Here is a 21504-nt window from a genome sequence, read left to right on the forward strand (position 1 = left end):
GAAATTCACAGGAGATTGATAATAGCAGGACAAAAAAAGGGAATAATAACGTTCCAAGCAGGCTCAGAAAGAAGTGCGAGGGTCCCATCTTTCGTTAATGGTCATAACTGTGCATCATTTCCTTTGAAGTGTAGGGTTGATTCTCTGACCATCTGTCTCCCTGACTTTGAGCAGAGACCGATAGTTGAGCAGTCTCTTCCCACAAACAGCTGGCACAAGCCTGCTGTTTTCCGCTCTGGCAGCGTGGAAACAAGAGAGTGGTCCTCACAAGAAAAAAAATCAATCCATGCTAGCAGAGGATGGTTTCGATCCATTGACCTCTGGTTTATGGGCCCAGCACGCTTCCGCTGCGCCACTCTGCTTCCTGCTCAAAATGCTGTGGTTATGCAGATCAGGAGCCTTCAGAGGAGTGGCATGGGATCGCTGGAGCTATTCTGGCAGGGCTCTCACCTCATTTGCCTAAGAATGTCACAAGGCATGCTGGGTGCAGAAAATCTTCGCCTTCCCCTCTCACAGTCATTCATAGGGGAAAGTCAAGGCCCTCTCAGTCACTAGCCATGTCTCGCCTTTGTCAAGACAGAAGCACCCCCACCCGCTCCTTCTCTGTGATCCTGCGCTACCATGCTCAGGTTTTGGCCTTACCTGGGAGCCAGAGGTGCACCCGGTGAGGGCTTGCCCGGTATGAGCGTTCGGGACGTGAGTGGACTTAGGACTGGAAGTTCTGTCCATTCGAAGCAGCCAACCTTCCTGCTGCAGACAGGGGCTGTTCCCTTGGGTTTCTTTCACCTTGCTCTCGGATAAATTTGGTTGTATGCTGCAGTTGCCTGCGATGACTAAAAGGTGGCGCTGCTTTCAGGTAAGAGCACAAATATTCAGAAAATGTTGGGGACTTTTGCCACATTTATCGGTGGTGGGTCTCGCACATTTTTTCCAGGGGAGAGATATTGACCTGAAACACTTTTTACTGCAGAGATGCTGCAGTTCTAAAGGCTGGTCGGGCAGAAGGGCTTAGCCGTTTCATTGCCTGCCCCATTGCAGCCCATTTATTACCAGCAGTTGTGAGTGGTGACTGCTGTATTTAAAATATAAAAATTTCAGGACATTGAAAGTCGCAGACGGAGCTTTTGGGATGCCTGCCTATGTCTTTGTTTATTATTTATCTAATAGCTGAGTAATCTGGTCAAGATATTTCTCTTTTTTTTAACATATTGCGTTAGAATAGCTACAGCTTGCTTAATGTATAAATATTAGCACTGCGTTGGCCGGGAATCAAACCCAGGTCAACTGCTTAGAAGGCAGCTATGCTCACCACTATACCACCAACGCTCCGTGGCATATGTTTTTTTTAAACTCTAGACATCACAACCCTGAGTTCAATGACTATATTGCACCAGTATCAGAGGTATTTTTGGTTTACAGACCAACATGAAAATCAGTAAAAAAGTTATTGCAACTGCTAAGGAACTGGAGATTGAAACCAATGCAAAAGCTGCGCAGAAAAGGAGAAACGGAAAGCAGCAGTTCAAATCATTGAAATAAGCATATATTGGCAGCAAGGGAAAAACAGCAGGGTAGAGAAAGAAAACAGCTCCATGAAATTCACAGGAGATTGATAATAGCAGGACAAAAAAAGGGAATAATAACGTGCCAAGCAGGCTCAGAAAGAAGTGCGAGGGTCCCATCTTTCGTTAATGGTCATAACTGTGCATCATTTCCTTTGAAGTGTAGGGTTGATTCTCTGACCATCTGTCTCCCTGACTTTGAGCAGAGACCGATAGTTGAGCAGTCTCTTCCCACAAAAAGCTGGCACAAGCCTGCTGTTTTCCGCTCTGGCAGCGTGGAAACGAGAGAGTGGTCCTCACAAGAAAAAAAATCAATACATGCTAGCAGAGGATGGTGTCGATCCATCGACCTCTGGGTTATGGGCCCAGCATGCTTCCGCTGCGCCACTCTGCTTCCTGCTCAAAATGCTGTGGTTATGCAGATCAGGAGCCTTCAGAGGAGTGGCATGGGATCGCTGGAGCTATTCTGGCAGGGCTCTCACCTCATTTGCCTAAGAATGTCACAAGGCATGCTGGGTGCAGAAAATCTTCGCCTTCCCCTCTCACAGTCAGTCATAGGGGAAAGTCAAGGCCCTCTCAGTCACTAGCCATGTCACGCCTTTGTCAAGACAGAAGCACCCCCACCCGCTCCTTCTCTGTGATCCTGCGCTACCATGCTCAGGTTTTGGCCTTACCTGGGAGCCAGAGGTGCACCCGGTGAGGGCGAGTGTTTGGGAGCGTTCGGGACGTGAGTGGACTTAGGACTGGAAGTTCTGTCCATTCGAAGCAGCCAACCTTCCTGCTGCAGACAGGGGCTGTTCCCTTGGGTTTCTTTCACCTTGCTCTCGGATAAATTTGGTTGTATGCTGCAGTTGCCTGCGATGATTACAAGGTGGCGCTGCTTTCAGGTAAGAGCACAAATATGCAGAAAATGTTGGGGACTTTTGCCACATTTATCGGTGGTGGGTCTCGCACATTTTTTCCAGGGGAGAGATATTGACCTGAAACACTTTTTACTGCAGAGATGCTGCAGTTCTAAAGGCTGGTCGGGCAGAAGGGCTTAGCCGTTTCATTGCCTGCCCCCCTGCAGCATATTTATTACCAGCAGTTGTGAGTGGTGACTGCTGTATGTAAAATATAAAAATTTCAGGACATAGAAAGTCGCAGACGGAGCTTTTGGGATGCCTGCCTATGTCTTTGTTTATTATTTATCTAATAGCTGAGTAATCTGGTCAAGATATTTCTCTTTTTTTTAACATATTGCGTTAGAATAGCTACAGCTTGCTTAATGTATAAATATTAACACTGCGTTGGCCGGGAATCAAACCCGGGTCAACTGCTTGGAAGGCAGCTATGCTCACCACTATACCACCAACCCTCCATGGCATATGTTTTTTTTAAACTGTAGACATCACAACCCTGAGTTCAATGACTATATTGCACCAGTATCAGAGGTATTTTTGGTTTACAGACCAACATGAAAATCAGGAAAAAAGTTCTTGCAACTGCTAAGGAACTGGAGATTGAAACCAATGCAAAAGCTGCGCAGAAAAGGAGAAAGGGAAAGCAGCAGTTCAAATCATTGAAATAAGCATATATTGGCAGAAAGGGAAAAACAGCAGGGTAGAGAAAGAAAACAGCTCCATGAAATTCACAGGAGATTGATAATAGCAGGACAAAAAAAGGGAATAATAACGTTCCAAGCAGGCTCAGAAAGAAGTGCGATGGTCCCATCTTTCTTTAATGGTCATAACTGTGCATTATTTCCTTTGAAGTGTAGGGTTGATTCTCTGACCATCTGTCTCCCTGACTTTGAGCAGAGACCGATAGTTGAGCAGTCTCTTCCCACAAAAAGCTGGCACAAGCCTGCTGTTTTCCGCTCTGGCAGCGTGGAAACGAGAGAGTGGTCCTCACAAGAAAAAAAATCAATCCATGCTAGCAGAGGATGGTTTCGATCCATCGACCTCTGGGTTATGGGCCGAGCACGCTTCCGCTGCGGAACTCCGCTTCCTGTTCAAAATGCTGTGGTTATGCAGATCAGGAGCCTTCAGAGGAGTGGCATGGGATCGCTGGAGCTATTCTGGCAGGGCTCTCACCTCATTTGCCTAAGAATGTCACAAGGCATGCTGGGTGCAGAAAATCTTCGCCTTCCCCTCTCACAGTCAGTCATAGGGGAAAGTCAAGGCCCTCTCAGTCACTAGCCATGTCACGCCTTTGTCAAGACAGAAGCACCCCCACCCGCTCCTTCTCTGTGATCCTGCGCTACCATGCTCAGGTTTTGGCCTTACCTGGGAGCCAGAGGTGCACCCAGTGAGGGCTTGCCCGGTATGAGCGTTTGGGAGCGTTCGGGACGTGAGTGGACTTAGGACTGGAAGTTCTGTCCATTCGAAGCAGCCAACCTTCCTGGTGCAGACAGGGGCTGTTCCCTTGGGTTTCTTTCACCTTCCTCTCGGATAAATTTGGTTGTATGCTGCAGTTGTCTGCGATGACTAAAAGGTGGCGCTGCTTTCAGGTAAGAGCACAAATATGCAGAAAATGTTGGGGACTTTTGCCACATTTATCGGTGGTGGGTCTCGCACATTTTTTCCAGGGGAGAGATATTGACCTGAAACACTTTTTACTGCAGAGATGCTGCAGTTCTAAAGGCTGGTCGGGCAGAAGGGCTTAGACGTTTCATTGCTTGCCCCCCTGCAGCCCATTTATTACCAGCAGTTGTGAGTGGTGACTGCTGTTTGTAAAATATAAAAATTTCAGGATATAGAAAGTCGCAGACGGGGCTTTTGGGATGCCTGCCTATGTCTTTGTTTATTATTTATCTAATAGCTGAGTAATCTGGTCAAGATATTTCTCTTTTTTTTAACATATTGCGTTAGAATAGCTACAGCTTGCTTAAGTATAAATATTAGCACTGCGTTGGCCAGGAATCGAACCCGGTTCAACTGCTTGGAAGGCAGCTATGCTCACCACTATACCACCAACGCTCCGTGGCATATGTTTTTTTTAAACTCTAGACATCACAACCCTGAGTTCAATGACTATATTGCACCAGTATCAGAGGTATTTTTGGTTTACAGACCAACATGAAAATCAGGAAAAAAGTTCTTGCAACTGCTAAGGAACTGGAGATTGAAACCAATGCAAAAGCAGCGCAGAAAAGGAGAAAGGGAAAGCAGCAGTGCAAATCATTGAAATAAGCATATATTGGCAGCCAGGGAAAAACAGCAGGGTAGAGAAAGAAAACAGCTCCACGAAATTCACAGGAGATTGATAATAGCAGGACAAAAAAAGGGAATAATAACGTTCCAAGCAGGCTCAGAAAGAAGTGCGAGGGTCCCATCTTTCGTTAATGGTCATAACTGTGCATCATTTCCTTTGAAGTGTAGGGTTGATTCTCTGACCATCTGTCTCCCTGACTTTGAGCAGAGACCGATAGTTGAGCAGTCTCTTCCCACAAAAAGCTGGCACAAGCCTGCTGTTTTCCGCTCGCAGCGTGGAAACGAGAGAGTGGTCCTCATAAGAAAAAAAATCAATCCATGCTAGCAGAGGATGGTTTCGATCCATCGACCTCTGGTTTATGGGCCCAGCACGCTTCTGCTGCGCCACTCTGCTTCCTGCTCAAAAAGCTGTGGTTATGCAGATCAGGAGCCTTCAGAGGAGTGGCATGGGATCGCTGGAGCTATTCTGGCAGGGCTCTCACCTCATTTGCCTAAGAATGTCACAAGGCATGCTGGGTGCAGAAAATCTTCGCCTTCCCCTCTCACAGTCAGTCATAGGGGAAAGTCAAGGCCCTCTCAGTCACTAGCCATGTCACGCCTTTGTCAAGACAGAAGCACCCCCACCCGCTCCTTCTCTGTGATCCTGCGCTACCATGCTCAGGTTTTGGCCTTACCTGGGAGCCAGAGGTGCACCCGGTGAGGGCTTGCCCGGTATGAGCGTTTGGGAGCGTTCGGGATGTGAGTGGACTTAGGACTGGAAGTTCTGTCCATTCGAAGCAGGCAACCTTCCTGCTGCAGACAGGGGCTGTTCCCTTGGGTTTCTTTCACCTTGCTCTCAGATAAATTTGGTTGTATGCTGCAGTTGCCTGCGATGACTACAAGGTGGCGCTGCTTTCAGGTAAGAGCACAAATATGCAGAAAATGTTGGGGACTTTTGCCACATTTATCGGTGGTGGGTCTCGCACATTTTTTCCAGGGGAGAGATATTGACCTGAAACACTTTTTACTGCAGAGATGCTGCAGTTCTAAAGGCTGGTCGGGCAGAAGGGCTTAGCCGTTTCATTGCCTGCCCCCCTGCAGCCCATTTATTACCAGCAGTTGTGAGTGGTGACTGCTGTTTGTAAAATATAAAAATTTCAGGACATAGAAAGTCACAGACGGGGCTTTTGGGATGCCTGCCTATGTCTTTGTTTATTATTTATCTAATAGCTGAGTAATCTGGTCAAGATATTTCTCTTTTTTTTAACATATTGCGTTAGAATAGCTACAGCTTGCTTAATGTATAAATATTAGCACTGCGTTGGCCAGGAATCGAACCCGGGTCAACTGCTTGGAAGGCAGCTATGCTCACCACTATACCACCAACGCTCCGTGGCATATGTTTTTTTTAAACTCTAGACATCACAACCCTGAGTTCAATGACTATATTGCACCAGTATCAGAGGTATTTTTGGTTTACAGACCAACATGAAAATCAGGAAAAAAGTTCTTGCAACTGCTAAGGAACTGGAGATTGAAACCAATGCAAAAGCTGCGCAGAAAAGGAGAAAGGGAAAGCAGCAGTTCAAATCATTGAAATAAGCATATATTGGCAGCAAGGGAAAAACAGCAGGGTAGAGAAAGAAAACAGCTCCACGAAATTCACAGGAGATTGATAATAGCAGGACAAAAAAAGGGAATAATAACGTTCCAAGCTGGCTCAGAAAGAAGTGCGAGGGTCCCATCTTTCGTTAATGGTCATAACTGTGCATCATTTCCTTTGAAGTGTAGGGTTGATTCTCTGACCATCTGTCTCCCTGACTTTGAGCAGAGACCGATAGTTGAGCAGTCTCTTCCCACAAAAAGCTGGCTCAAGCCTGCTGTTTTCCGCTCTGGCAGCGTGGAAACGAGAGAGTGGTCCTCACAAGAAAAAAAATCAATCCATGCTAGCAGAGGATGGTTTTGATCCATCGACCTCTGGGTTATGGGCCCAGCACGCTTCCGCTGCGCCACTCTGCTTCCTGCTCAAAATGCTGTGGTTATGCAGATCAGGAGCCTTCAGAGGAGTGGCATGGGATCGCTGGAGCTATTCTGGCAGGGCTCTCACCTCATTTGCCTAAGAATGTCACAAGGCATGCTGGGTGCAGACAATCTTCGCCTTCCCCTCTCACAGTCAGTCATAGGGGAAAGTCAAGGCCCTCTCAGTCACTAGCCATGTCACGCCTTTGTCAAGACAGAAGCACCCCCACCCGCTCCTTCTCTGTGATCCTGCGCTACCATGCTCAGGTTTTGGCCTTACCTGGGAGCCAGAGGTGCACCCGGTGAGGGCGAGCGTTTAGGAGCGTTCGGGACTTAGGACTGGAAGTTCTGTCCATTCGAAGCAGCCAACATTCCTGCTGCAGACAGGGGCTGTTCCCTTGGGTTTCTTTCACCTTGCTCTCGGATAAATTTGGTTGTATGCTGCAGTTACCTGCGATGACTACAAGGTGGCGCTGCTTTCAGGTAAGAGCACAAATATGCAGAAAATGTTGGGGACTTTTGCCACATTTATCGGTGGTGGGTCTCGCACATTTTTTCCAGGGGAGAGATATTGACCTGAAACACTTTTTACTGCAGAGATGCTGCAGTTCTAAAGGCTGGTCGGGCAGAAGGGCTTAGCCGTTTCATTGCCTGCCCCCCTGCAGCCCATTTATTACCAGCAGTTGTGAGTGGTGACTGCTGTTTGTAAAATATAAAAATTTCAGGACATAGAAAGTCGCAGACGGGGCTTTTAGGATGCCTGCCTATGTCTTTGTTTATTATTTATCTAATAGCTGAGTAATCTGGTCAAGATATTTCTCTTTTTTTTAACATATTGCGTTAGAATAGCTACAGCTTGCTTAATGTATAAATATTAGCACTGCGTTGGCCGGGAATCGAACGCGGGTCAACTGCTTGGAAGGCAGCTATGCTCACCACTATACCACCAACGCTCCATGGCATATGTTTTTTTTAAACTCTAGACATCACAACCCTGAGTTCAATGACTATATTGCACCAGTATCAGAGGTATTTTTGGTTTACAGACCAACATGAAAATCAGGAAAAAAGTTCTTGCAACTGCTAAGTAACTGGAGATTGAAACCAATGCAAAAGCTGCGCAGAAAAGGAGAAAGGGAAAGCAGCAGTTCAAATCATTGAAATAAGCATATATTGGCAGCAAGGGAAAAACAGCAGGGTAGAGAAAGAAAACAGCTCCACGAAATTCACAGGAGATTGATAATAGCAGGACAAAAAAAGGGAATAATAACGTTCCAAGCAGGCTCAGAAAGAAGTGCGAGGGTCCCATCTTTCTTTAATGGTCATAACTGTGCATCATTTCCTTTGAAGTGTAGGGTTGATTCTCTGACCATCTGTCTCCCTGACTTTGAGCAGAGACCGATAGTTGAGCAGTCTCTTCCCACAAAAAGCTTGCACAAGCCTGCTGTTTTCCGCTCTGGCAGCGTGGAAACGAGAAAGTGGTCCTCACAAGAAAAAAAATCAATCCATGCTAGCAGAGGATGGTTTCGATCCATCGACCTCTGGGTTATGGGCCCAGCACGCTTCCGCTGCGCCACTCTGTTTCCTGCTCAAAATGCTGTGGTTATGCAGATCAGGAGCCTTCAGAGGAGTGGCATGGGATCGCTGGAGCTATTCTGGCAGGGCTCTCACCTCATTTGCCTAAGAATGTCACAAGGCATGCTGGGTGCAGAAAATCTTCGCCTTCCCCTCTCACAGTCAGTCATAGGGGAAAGTCAAGGCCCTCTCAGTCACTAGCCATGTCACGCCTTTGTCAAGACAGAAGCACCCCCACCCGCTCCTTCTCTGTGATCCTGCGCTACCATGCTCAGGTTTTGGCCTTACCTGGGAGCCAGAGGTGCACCCGGTGAGGGCTTGCCCGGTATGAGCGTTCGGGACGTGAGTGGACTTAGGACTGGAAGTTCTGTCCATTCGAAGCAGCCAACCTTCCTGCTGCAGACAGGGGCTGTTCCCTTGGGTTTCTTTCACCTTGCTTTCGGATAAATTTGGTTGTATGCTGCAGTTGCCTGCGATGACTACAAGGTGGTGCTGCTTTCAGGTAAGAGCACAAATATGCAGAAAATGTTGGGGACTTTTGCCACATTTATCGGTGGTGGGTCTCGCACATTTTTTCCAGGGGAGAGATATTGACTTGAAACACTTTTTACTGCAGAGATGCTGCAGTTCTAAAGGCTGGTCGGGCAGAAGGGCTTAGCCGTTTCATTGCCTGCCCCCCTGCAGCCCATTTATTACCAGCAGTTGTGAGTGGTGACTGCTGTTTGTAAAATATAAAAATTTCAGGACATAGAAAGTCGCAGACGGGGCTTTTGGGATGCCTGCCTATGTCTTTGTTTATTATTTATCTAATAGCTGAGTAATCTGGTCAAGATATTTCTCTTTTTTTTAACATATTGCGTTAGAATAGCTACAGCTTGCTTAATGTATAAATATTAGCACTGCGTTGGCCAGGAATCAAACCCGGGTCAACTGCTTGGAAGGCAACTATGCTCACCACTATACCACCAACGCTCCGTGGCATATGTTTTTTTTAAACTCTAGACATCACAACCCTGAGTTCAATGACTATATTGCACCAGTATCAGAGGTATTTTTGGTTTACAGACCAACATGAAAATCAGGAAAAAAGTTCTTGCAACTGCCAAGGAACTGGAGATTGAAACCAATGCAAAAGCTGCGCAGAAAAGGAGAAAGGGAAAGCAGCAGTTCAAATCATTGAAATAAGCATATATTGGCAGCAAGGGAAAAACAGCAGGGTAGAGAAAGAGAACAGCTCCACGAAATTCACAGGAGATTGATAATAGCAGGACAAAAAAAGGGAATAATAACGTTCCAAGCAGGCTCAGAAAGAAGTGCGAGGGTCCCATCTTTCGTTAATGGTCATAACTGTGCATCATTTCCTTTGAAGTGTAGGGTTGATTCTCTGACCATCTGTCTCCCTGACTTTGAGCAGAGACCGATAGTTGAGCAGTCTCTTCCCACAAAAAGCTGGCACAAGCCTGCTGTTTTCCTCTCTGGCAGCGTGGAAACGAGAGAGTGGTCCTCACAAGAAAAAAAATCAATCGATGCTAGCAGAGGATGGTTTTGATCCATCGACCTCTGGGTTATGGGCCCAGCACGCTTCCGCTGCGCCACTCTGCTTCCTGCTCAAAATGCTGTGGTTATGCAGATCAGGAGCCTTCAGAGGAGTGGCATGGGATCGCTGGAGCTATTCTGGCAGGGCTCTCACCTCATTTGCCTAAGAATGTCACAAGGCATGCTGGGTGCAGAAAATCTTCGCCTTCCCCTCTCACAGTCAGTCATAGGGGAAAGTCAAGGCCCTCTCAGTCACTAGCCATGTCACGCCTTTGTCAAGACAGAAGCACCCCCACCCGCTCCTTCTCTGAGATCCTGCGCTACCATGCTCAGGTTTTGGCCTTACCTGGGAGCCAGAGGTGCACCCGGTGAGGGCGAGCGTTTGGGAGCGTTCGGGACGTGAGTGGACTTAGGACTGGAAGTTCTGTCCATTCAAAGCAGCCAACCTTCCTGCTGCAGACAGGGGCTGTTCCCTTGGGTTTCTTTCACCTTGCTCTCGGATAAATTTGGTTGTATGCTGCAGTTGTCTGCGATGACTACAAGGTGGCGCTGCTTTCAGGTAAGAGCACAAATATGCAGAAAATGTTGGGGACTTTTGCCACATTTATCGGTGGTGGGTCTCGCACATTTTTTCCAGGGGAGAGATATTGACCTGAAACACTTTTTACTGCAGAGATGCTGCAGTTCTAAAGGCTGGTCGGGCAGAAGGGCTTAGCCGTTTCATTGCCTGCCCCCCTGCAGCCCATTTATTACCAGCAGTTGTGAGTGGTGACTGCTGTTTGTAAAATATAAAAATTTCAGGACATAGAAAGTCGCAGACGGGGCTTTTGGGATGCCTGCCTATGTCTTTGTTTATTATTTATCTAATAGCTGAGTAATCTGGCCAAGATATTTCTCTTTTTTTTAACATATTGTGTTAGAATAGCTACAGCTTGCTTAATGTATAAATATTAGCACTGCGTTGGCCGGGAATCGAAGCCGGGTCAACTGCTTGGAAGGCAGCTATGCTCACCACTATACCACCAACGCTCCGTGGCATATGTTTTTTTTAAACTCTAGACATCACAACCCTGAGTTCAATGACTATATTGCACCAGTATCAGAGGTATTTTTGGTTTACAGACCAACATGAAAATCAGGAAAAAAGTTCTTGCAACTGCTAAGGAACTGGAGATTGAAACCAATGCAAAAGCTGCGCAGAAAAGGAGAAAGGGAAAGCAGCAGTTCAAATCATTGAAATAAGCATATATTGGCAGCAAGGGAAAAACAGCAGGGTAGAGAAAGAAAACAGCTCCACGAAATTCACAGGAGATTGATAATAGCAGGACAAAAAAAGGGAATAATAACGTTCCAAGCAGCCTCAGAAAGAAGTGCGAGGGTCCCATCTTTCGTTAATGGTCATAACTGTGCATCATTTCCTTTGAAGTGTAGGGTTGATTCTCTGACCATCTGTCTCCCTGACTTTGAGCAGAGACCGATAGTTGAGCAGTCTCTTCCCACAAAAAGCTGGCACAAGCCTGCTGTTTTCCGCTCTGGCAGCGTGGAAACAAGAGAGTGGTCCTCACAAGAAAAAAAATCAATCCATGCTAGCAGAGGATGGTTTCAAAACATCGACCTCTGGGTTATGGGCCCAGCACGCTTCCGCTGCGCCACTCTGCTTCCTGCTCAAAATACTGTGGTTATGCAGATCAGGAGCCTTCAGAGGAGTGGCATGGGATCGCTGGAGCTATTCTGGCAGGGCTCTCACCTCATTTGCCTAAGAATGTCACAAGGCATGCTGGGTGCAGAAAATCTTCGCCTTCCCCTCTCACAGTCAGTCATAGGGGAAAGTCAAGGCCCTCTCAGTCACTAGCCATGTCACGCCTTTGTCAAGACAGAAGCACCCCCACCCGCTCCTTCTCTGTGATCCTGCGCTACCATGCTCAGGTTTTGGCCTTACCTGGGAGCCAGAGGTGCACCCGGTGAGGGCGAGCGTTTGGGAGCGTTCGGGACGTGAGTGGACTTAGGACTGGAAGTTCTGTCCATTCGAAGCAGCCAACCTTCCTGCTGCAGACAGAGGCTGTTCCCTTGGGTTTCTTTCACCTTGCTCTTGGATAAATTTGGTTGTATGCTGCAGTTGCCTGCGATGACTACAAGGTGGCGCTGCTTTCAGGTAAGAGCACAAATATGCAGAAAATGTTGGGGACTTTTGCCACATTTATCGGTGGTGGGTCTCGCACATTTTTTCAAGGGGAGAGATATTGACCTGAAACACTTTTTACTGCAGAGATGCTGCAGTTCTAAAGGCTGGTCGGGCAGAAGGGCTTAGCCGTTTCATTGCCTGCCCCCCTGCAGCCCATTTATTACCAGCAGTTGTGAGTGGTGACTGCTGTTTGTAAAATATAAAAATTTCAGGATATAGAAAGTCGCAGACGGGGCTTTTGGGATGCCTGCCTATGTCTTTGTTTAATTTTTATCTAATAGCTGAGTAATCTGGTCAAGATATTTCTCTTTTTTTTAACATATTGCGTTAGAATAGCTACAGCTTGCTTAATGTATAAAAATTAGCACTGCGTTGGCCAGGAATCGAACCTGGGTCAACTGCTTGGAAGGCAGCTATGCTCACCACTATACCACCAACGCTCTGTGGCATATGTTTTTTTTAAACTCTAGACATCACAACCCTGAGTTCAATGACTATATTGCACCAGTATCAGAGGTATTTTTGGTTTACAGACCAACATGAAAATCAGGAAAAAAGTTCTTGCAACTGCTAAGGAACTGGAGATTGAAACCAATGCAAAAGCTGCGCAGAAAAGGAGAAAGGGAAAGCAGCAGTTCAAATCATTGAAATAAGCATATATTGGCAGCAAGGGAAAAACAGCAGGGTAGAGAAAGAAAACAGCTCCACGAAATTCACAGGAGATTGATAATAGCAGGACAAAAAAAGGGAATAATAACGTTCCAAGCAGGCTCAGAAAGAAGTGCGAGGGTCCCATCTTTCTTTAATGGTCATAACAGTGCATCATTTCCTTTGAAGTGTAGGGTTGATTCTCTGACCATCTGTCTCCCTGACTTTGAGCAGAGTCCGATAGTTGAGCAGTCTCTTCCCACAAAAAGCTGGCACAAGCCTGCTGTTTTCCGCTCTGGCAGCGTGGAAACGAGAGAGTGGTCCTCACAAGAAAAAAAATCAATCCATGCTAGCAGAGGATGGTTTCGATCCATCGACCTCTGGGTTATGGGCCCAGCACGCTTCCGCTGCGCCACTCTGCTTCCTGCTCAAAATGCTGTGGTTATGCAGATTAGGAGCCTTCAGAGGAGTGGCATGGGATCGCTGGAGCTATTCTGGCAGGGCTCTCACCTCATTTGCCTAAGAATGTCACAAGGCATGCTGGGTGCAGAAAATCTTCGCCTTCCCCTCTCACAGTCAGTCATAGGGGAAAGTCAAGGCCCTCTCAGTCACTAGCCATGTCACGCCTTTGTCAAGACAGAAGCACCCCCACCCGCTCCTTCTCTGTGATTCTGCGCTACCATGCTCAGGTTTTGGCCTTATCTGGGAGCCAGAGGTGCACCCGGTGAGGGCGAGCGTTTGGGAGTGTTCGGGAAGTGAGTGGACTTTGGACTGGAAGTTCTGTCCATTCAAAGCAGCCAACCTTCTTGCTGCAGACAGGGGCTGTTCCCTTGGGTTTCTTTCACCTTGCTCTTGGATAAATTTGGTTGTATGCTGCAGTTGCCTGCGATGACTACAAGGTGGCGCTGCTTTCAGGTAAGAGCACAAATATGCAGAAAATGTTGGGGACTTTTGCCACATTTATCGGTGGTGGGTCTCGCACATTTTTTCCAGGGGAGAGATATTGACCTGAAACACTTTTTACTGCAGAGATGCTGCAGTTCTAAAGGCTGGTCGGGCAAAAGGGCTTAGCCGTTTCATTGCCTGCCCCCCTGCAGCCCATTTATTACCAGCAGTTGTGAGTGGTGACTGCTGTTTGTAAAATATAAAAATTTCAGGACATAGAAAGTCGCAGAAGGGGCTTTTAGGATGCCTGCCTATGTCTTTGTTTATTATTTATCTAATAGCTGAGTAATCTGGTCAAGATATTTCTCTTTTTTTTTAACATATTGCGTTAGAATAGCTACAGCTTGCTTAATGTATAAATATTAGCACTGCGTTGGCCGGGAATCGAACCCGGGTCAACTGCTTGGAAGGCAGCTATGCTTACCACTATACCACCAACGCTCCGTGGCACATGTTTTTTTTAAACTCTAGACATCACAACCCTGAGTTCAATGACTATATTGCACCAGTATCAGAGGTATTTTTGGTTTACAGACCAACATGAAAATCAGGAAAAAAGTTCTTGCAACTGCTAAGGAACTGGAGATTGAAACCAATGCAAAAGCTGCGCAGAAAAGGAGAAAGGGAAAGCAGCAGTTCAAATCATTGAAATAAGCATATATTGGCAGCAAGGGAAAAACAGCAGGGTAGAGAAAGAAAACAGCTCCACGAAATTCACAGGAGATTGATAATAGCAGGACAAAAAAAGGGAATAATAACGTTCCAAGCAGGCTCAGAAAGAAGTGCGAGGGTCCCATCTTTCTTTAATGGTCATAACAGTGCATCATTTCCTTTGAAGTGTAGGGTTGATTCTCTGACCATCTGTCTCCCTGACTTTGAGCAGAGACCGATAGTTGAGCAGCCTCTTCCCACAAAAAGCTGGCACAAGCCTGCTGTTTTCCGCTCTGGCAGCGTGGAAACGAGAGAGTGGTCCTCACAAGAAAAAAATTCAATCCATGCTAGCATAGGATGGTTTCGATCCATCGACCTCTGGGTTATGGGCCCAGCACGCTTCCGCTGCACCACTCTGCTTCCTGCTCAAAATGCTGTGGTTATGCAGATCAGGAGCCTTCAGAGGAGTGGCATGGGATCGCTGGAGCTATTCTGGCAGGGCTCTCAACTCATTTGCCTAAGAATGTCACAAGGCATGCTGGGTGCAGAAAATCTTCGCCTTCCCCTCTCACAGTCAGTCATAGGGGAAAGTCAAGGCCCTCTCAGTCACTAGCCATGTCACGCCTTTGTCAAGACAGAAGCACCCCCACCCGCTCCTTCTCTGTGATCCTGCGCTACCATGCTCAGGTTTTGGCCTTACCTGGGAGCCAGAGGTGCAACTGGTGAGGGCTTGCCCGGTATGAGCGTTTGGGAGCGTTCGGGACGTGAGTGGACTTAGGACTGGAAGTTCTGTCCATTCGAAGCAGCCAACCTTCCTGCTGCAGACAGGGGCTGTTCCCTTGGGTTTCTTTCACCTTGCTCTCGGATAAATTTGGTTGTATGCTGCAGTTGCCTGCGATGACTACAAGGTGGCGCTGCTTTCAGGTAAGAGCACAAATATGCAGAAAATGTTGGGGACTTTTGCCACATTTATCGGTGGTGGGTCTCGCACATTTTTTCCAGGGGATAGATATTGACCTGAAACACTTTTTACTGCAGAGATGCTGCAGTTCTAAAGGCTGGTCGGGCAGAAGGGCTTAGCCGTTTCATTGCCTGCCCCCCTGCAGCCCATTTATTACCAGCAGTTGTGAGTGGTGACTGCTGTTTGTAAAATATAAAAATTTCAGGACATAGAAAGTCGCAGACGGGGCTTTTGGGATGCCTGCCTATGTCTTTGTTTATTATTTATCTAATAGCTGAGTAATCTGGTCAAGATATTTCTCATTTTTTTAACATATTGCGTTAGAATAGCTACAGCTTGCTTAATGTATAAATATTAGCACTGCGTTGGCCGGGAATCGAACCCGGGTCAACTGCTTGGAAGGCAGCTATGCTCACCACTATACCACCAACGCTCCATGGCATATGTTTTTTTTAAACTCTAGACATCACAACCCTGAGTTCAATGACTATATTGCACCAGTATCAGAGGTATTTTTGGTTTACAGACCAACATGAAAATCAGGAAAAAAGTTCTTGCAACTGCTAAGGAACTGGAGATTGAAACCAATGCAAAAGCTGCGCAGAAAAGGAGAAAGGGAAAGCAGCAGTTCAAATCATTGAAATAGGCATATATTGGCAGCAAGGGAAAAACAGCAGGGTAGAGAAAGAAAACAGCTCCACGAAATTCACAGGAGATTGATAATAGCAGGACAAAAAAAGGGAATAATAACGTTCCAAGCAGCCTCAGAAAGAAGTGCGAGGGTCCCATCTTTCGTTAATGGTCATAACTGTGCATCATTTCCTTTGAAGTGTAGGGTTGATTCTCTGACCATCTGTCTCCCTGACTTTGAGCAGAGACCGCTAGTTGAGCAGTCTCTTCCCACAAAAAGCTGGCACAAGCCTGCTGTTTTCCGCTCTGGCAGCGTGGAAACGAGAGAGTGGTCCTCACAAGAAAAAAAATCAATCCATGCTAGCAGAGGATGGTTTCGAAACATCGACCTCTGGGTTATGTGCCCAGCACGCTTCCGCTGCGCCACTCTGCTTCCTGCTCAAAATACTGTGGTTATGCAGATCAGGAGCCTTCAGAGGAGTGGCATGGGATCGCTGGAGCTATTCTGGCAGGGCTCTCACCTCATTTGCCTAAGAATGTCACAAGGCATGCTGGGTGCAGAAAATCTTCGCCTTCCCCTCTCACAGTCAGTCATAGGGGAAAGTCAAGGCCCTCTCAGTCACTAGCCATGTCACGCCTTTGTCAAGACAGAAGCACCCCCACCCGCTCCTTCTCTGTGATCCTGCGCTACCATGCTCAGGTTTTGGCCTTACCTGGGAGCCAGAGGTGCACCCGGTGAGGGCGAGCGTTTGGGAGCGTTCGGGACGTGAGTGGACTTAGGACTGGAAGTTCTGTCCATTCGAAGCAGCCAACCTTCCTGCTGCAGACAGAGGCTGTTCCCTTGGGTTTCTTTCAGCTTGCTCTTGGATAAATTTGGTTGTATGCTGCAGTTGCCTGCGATGACTACAAGGTGGCGCTGCTTTCAGGTAAGAGCACAAATATGCAGAAAATGTTGGGGACTTTTGCCACATTTATCGGTGGTGGGTCTCGCACATTTTTTCCAGGGGAGAGATATTGACCTGAAACACTTTTTACTGCAGAGATGCTGCAGTTCTAAAGGCTGGTCGGGCAGAAGGGCTTAGCCGTTTCATTGCCTGCCCCCCTGCAGCCCATTTATTACCAGCAGTTGTGAGTGGTGACTGCTGTTTGTAAAATATAAAAATTTCAGGATATAGAAAGTCGCAGACGGGGCTTTTGGGATGCCTGCCTATGTCTTTGTTTAATTTTTATCTAATAGCTGAGTAATCTGGTCAAGATATTTCTCTTTTTTTTAACATATTGCGTTAGAATAGCTACAGCTTGCTTAATGTATAAATATTAGCACTGCGTTGGCCAGGAATCGAACCCGGGTCAACTGCTTGGAAGGCAGCTATGCTCACCACTATACCACCAACGCTCTGTGCCATATGTTTTTTTTAAACTCTAGACATCACAACCCTGAGTTCAATGACTATATTGCACCAGTATCAGAGGTATTTTTGGTTTACAGACCAACATGAAAATCAGGAAAAAAGTTCTTGCAACTGCTAAGGAACTGGAGATTGAAACCAATGCAAAAGCTGCGCAGAAAAGGAGAAAGGGAAAGCAGCAGTTCAAATCATTGAAATAAGCATATATTGGCAGCAAGGGAAAAACAGCAGGGTAGAGAAAGAAAACAGCTCCACGAAATTCACAGGAGATTGATAATAGCAGGACAAAAAAAGGGAATAATAACGTTCCAAGCAGGCTCAGAAAGAAGTGCGAGGGTCCCATCTTTCTTTAATGGTCATAACAGTGCATCATTTCCTTTGAAGTGTAGGGTTGATTCTCTGACCATCTGTCTCCCTGACTTTGAGCAGAGACCGATAGTTGAGCAGTCTCTTCCCACAAAAAGCTGGCACAAGCCTGCTGTTTTCCGCTCTGGCAGCGTGGAAACGAGAGAGTGGTCCTCACAAGAAAAAAAATCAATCCATGCTAGCAGAGGATGGTTTCGATCCATCGACCTCTGGGTTATGGGCCCAGCACGCTTCCGCTGCGCCACTCTGCTTCCTGCTCAAAATGCTGTGGTTATGCAGATTAGGAGCCTTCAGAGGAGTGGCATGGGATCGCTGGAGCTATTCTGGCAGGGCTCTCACCTCATTTGCCTAAGAATGTCACAAGGCATGCTGGCTGCAGAAAATCTTCGCCTTCCCCTCTCACAGTCAGTCATAGGGGAAAGTCAAGGCCCTCTCAGTCACTAGCCATGTCACGCCTTTGTCAAGACAGAAGCACCCCCACCCGCTCCTTCTCTGTGATTCTGCGCTACCATGCTCAGGTTTTGGCCTTACCTGGGAGCCAGAGGTGCACCCGGTGAGGGCTTGCCCGGTATGAGCGTTTGGGAGTGTTCGGGAAGTGAGTGGACTTAGGACTGGAAGTTCTGTCCATTCAAAGCAGCCAACCTTCTTGCTGCAGACAGGGGCTGTTCCCTTGGGTTTCTTTCACCTTGCTCTTGGATAAATTTGGTTGTATGCTGCAGTTGCCTGCGATGACTACAAGGTGGCGCTGCTTTCGGGTAAGAGCACAAATATGCAGAAAATGTTGGGGACTTTTGCCACATTTATCGGTGGTGGGTCTCGCACATTTTTTCCAGGGGAGAGATATTGACCTGAAACACTTTTTACTGCAGAGATGCTGCAGTTCTAAAGGCTGGTCGGGCAGAAGGGCTTAGCCGTTTCATTGCCTGCCCCCCTGCAGCCCATTTATTACCAGCAGTTGTGAGTGGTGACTGCTGTTTGTAAAATATAAAAATTTCAGGATATAGAAAGTCGCAGACGGGGCTTTTGGGATGCCTGCCTATGTCTTTGTTTATTATTTATCTAATAGCTGAGTAATCTGGTCAAGATATTTCTCTTTTTTTTAACATATTGCGTTAGAATAGCTACAGCTTGCTTAATGTATAAATATTAGCACTGCGTTGACCAGGAATCGAACCCGGGTCAACTGCTTGGAAGGCAGCTATGCTCACCACTATACCACCACTGCTCCGTGGCATATGTTTTTTTTAAACTCTAGACATCACAACCCTGAGTTCAATGACTATATTGCACCAGTATCAGAGGTATTTTTGGTTTACAGACCAACATGAAAATCAGGAAAAAAGTTCTTGCAACTGCTAAGGAACTGGAGATTGAAACCAATGCAAAAGCTGCGCAGAAAAGGAGAAAGGGAAAGCAGCAGTTCAAATCATTGAAATAAGCATATATTGGCAGCAAGGGAAAAACAGCAGGGTAGAGAAAGAAAACAGCTCCACGAAATTCACAGGAGATTGATAATAGCAGGACAAAAAAAGGGAATAATAACGTTCCAAGCAGCCTCAGAAAGAAGTGCGAGGGTCCCATCTTTCGTTAATGGTCATAACTGTGCATCATTTCCTTTGAAGTGTAGGGTTGATTCTCTGACCATCTGTCTCCCTGACTTTGAGCAGAGACCGATAGTTGAGCAGTCTCTTCCCACAAAAAGCTGGCACAAGCCTGCTGTTTTCCGCTCTGGCAGCGTGGAAACAAGAGAGTGGTCCTCACAAGAAAAAAAATCAATCCATGCTAGCAGAGGATGGTTTCAAAACATCGACCTCTGGGTTATGGGCCCAGCACGCTTCCGCTGCGCCACTCTGCTTCCTGCTCAAAATACTGTGGTTATGCAGATCAGGAGCCTTCAGAGGAGTGGCATGGGATCGCTGGAGCTATTCTGGCAGGGCTCTCACCTCATTTGCCTAAGAATGTCACAAGGCATGCTGGGTGCAGAAAATCTTCGCCTTCCCCTCTCACAGTCAGTCATAGGGGAAAGTCAAGGCCCTCTCAGTCACTAGCCATGTCACGCCTTTGTCAAGACAGAAGCACCCCCACCCGCTCCTTCTCTGTGATCCTGCGCTACCATGCTCAGGTTTTGGCCTTACCTGGGAGCCAGAGGTGCACCCGGTGAGGGCGAGCGTTTGGGAGCGTTCGGGACGTGAGTGGACTTAGGACTGGAAGTTCTGTCCATTCGAAGCAGCCAACCTTCCTGCTGCAGACAGAGGCTGTTCCCTTGGGTTTCTTTCAGCTTGCTCTTGGATAAATTTGGTTGTATGCTGCAGTTGCCTGCGATGACTACAAGGTGGCGCTGCTTTCAGGTAAGAGCACAAATATGCAGAAAATGTTGGGGACTTTTGCCACATTTATCGGTGGTGGGTCTCGCACATTTTTTCAAGGGGAGAGATATTGACCTGAAACACTTTTTACTGCAGAGATGCTGCAGTTCTAAAGGCTGGTCGGGCAGAAGGGCTTAGCCGTTTCATTGCCTGCCCCCCTGCAGCCCATTTATTACCAGCAGTTGTGAGTGGTGACTGCTGTTTGTAAAATATAAAAATTTCAGGATATAGAAAGTCGCAGACGGGGCTTTTGGGATGCCTGCCTATGTCTTTGTTTAATTTTTATCTAATAGCTGAGTAATCTGGTCAAGATATTTCTCTTTTTTTTAACATATTGCGTTAGAATAGCTACAGCTTGCTTAATGTATAAAAATTAGCACTGCGTTGGCCAGGAATCGAACCTGGGTCAACTGCTTGGAAGGCAGCTATGCTCACCACTATACCACCAACGCTCTGTGGCATATGTTTTTTTTAAACTCTAGACATCACAACCCTGAGTTCAATGACTATATTGCACCAGTATCAGAGGTATTTTTGGTTTACAGACCAACATGAAAATCAGGAAAAAAGTTCTTGCAACTGCTAAGGAACTGGAGATTGAAACCAATGCAAAAGCTGCGCAGAAAAGGAGAAAGGGAAAGCAGCAGTTCAAATCATTGAAATAAGCATACAGTATATTGGCAGCAAGGGAAAAACAGCAGGGTAGAGAAAGAAAACAGCTCCACGAAATTCACAGGAGATTGATAATAGCAGGACAAAAAAAGGGAATAATAACGTTCCAAGCAGGCTCAGAAAGAAGTGCGAGGGTCCCATCTTTCTTTAATGGTCATAACAGTGCATCATTTCCTTTGAAGTGTAGGGTTGATTCTCTGACCATCTGTCTCCCTGACTTTGAGCAGAGACCGATAGTTGAGCAGTCTCTTCCCACAAAAAGCTGGCACAAGCCTGCTGTTTTCCGCTCTGGCAGCGTGGAAACGAGAGAGTGGTCCTCACAAGAAAAAAAATCAATCCATGCTAGCAGAGGATGGTTTCGATCCATCGACCTCTGGGTTATGGGCCCAGCACGCTTCCGCTGCGCCACTCTGCTTCCTGCTCAAAATGCTGTGGTTATGCAGATTAGGAGCCTTCAGAGGAGTGGCATGGGATCGCTGGAGCTATTCTGGCAGGGCTCTCACCTCATTTGCCTAAGAATGTCACAAGGCATGCTGGGTGCAGAAAATCTTCGCCTTCCCCTCTCACAGTCAGTCATAGGGGAAAGTCAAGGCCCTCTCAGTCACTAGCCATGTCACGCCTTTGTCAAGACAGAAGCACCCCCACCCGCTCCTTCTCTGTGATTCTGCGCTACCATGCTCAGGTTTTGGCCTTACCTGGGAGCCAGAGGTGCACCCGGTGAGGGCGAGCGTTTGGGAGTGTTCGGGAAGTGAGTGGACTTTGGACTGGAAGTTCTGTCCATTCAAAGCAGCCAACCTTCTTGCTGCAGA

The 21504-nt window shown here is 47.0% G+C and overlaps 5 non-coding genes across 5 annotated transcripts; all 5 read right to left on the reverse strand.

Annotated features, from left to right (window-relative positions):
- Positions 1-1254: 1254 nt before the first annotated feature.
- TRNAR-UCU (transfer RNA arginine (anticodon UCU)) lies at positions 1255-1326 on the reverse strand. The gene has a single exon. It is a non-coding gene; the product is annotated as a tRNA-Arg (tRNA).
- An 11089-nt stretch (positions 1327-12415) lies between these two features.
- On the reverse strand, positions 12416-12487 carry TRNAG-UCC (transfer RNA glycine (anticodon UCC)). The gene has a single exon. It is a non-coding gene; the product is annotated as a tRNA-Gly (tRNA).
- Positions 12488-14009: 1522 nt separating this feature from the next.
- On the reverse strand, positions 14010-14081 carry TRNAG-UCC (transfer RNA glycine (anticodon UCC)). Its single transcript has one exon. It is a non-coding gene; the product is annotated as a tRNA-Gly (tRNA).
- A 1532-nt stretch (positions 14082-15613) lies between these two features.
- On the reverse strand, positions 15614-15685 carry TRNAG-UCC (transfer RNA glycine (anticodon UCC)). Its single transcript has one exon. It is a non-coding gene; the product is annotated as a tRNA-Gly (tRNA).
- Positions 15686-20403: 4718 nt separating this feature from the next.
- On the reverse strand, positions 20404-20475 carry TRNAG-UCC (transfer RNA glycine (anticodon UCC)). The gene has a single exon. It is a non-coding gene; the product is annotated as a tRNA-Gly (tRNA).
- Positions 20476-21504: the final 1029 nt, after the last annotated feature.

The sequence above is a fragment of the Pleurodeles waltl genome, unplaced genomic scaffold (assembly GCF_031143425.1).
Source record: "Pleurodeles waltl isolate 20211129_DDA unplaced genomic scaffold, aPleWal1.hap1.20221129 scaffold_69, whole genome shotgun sequence".
Classification (NCBI taxonomy): Eukaryota; Metazoa; Chordata; class Amphibia; order Caudata; family Salamandridae; genus Pleurodeles; species Pleurodeles waltl.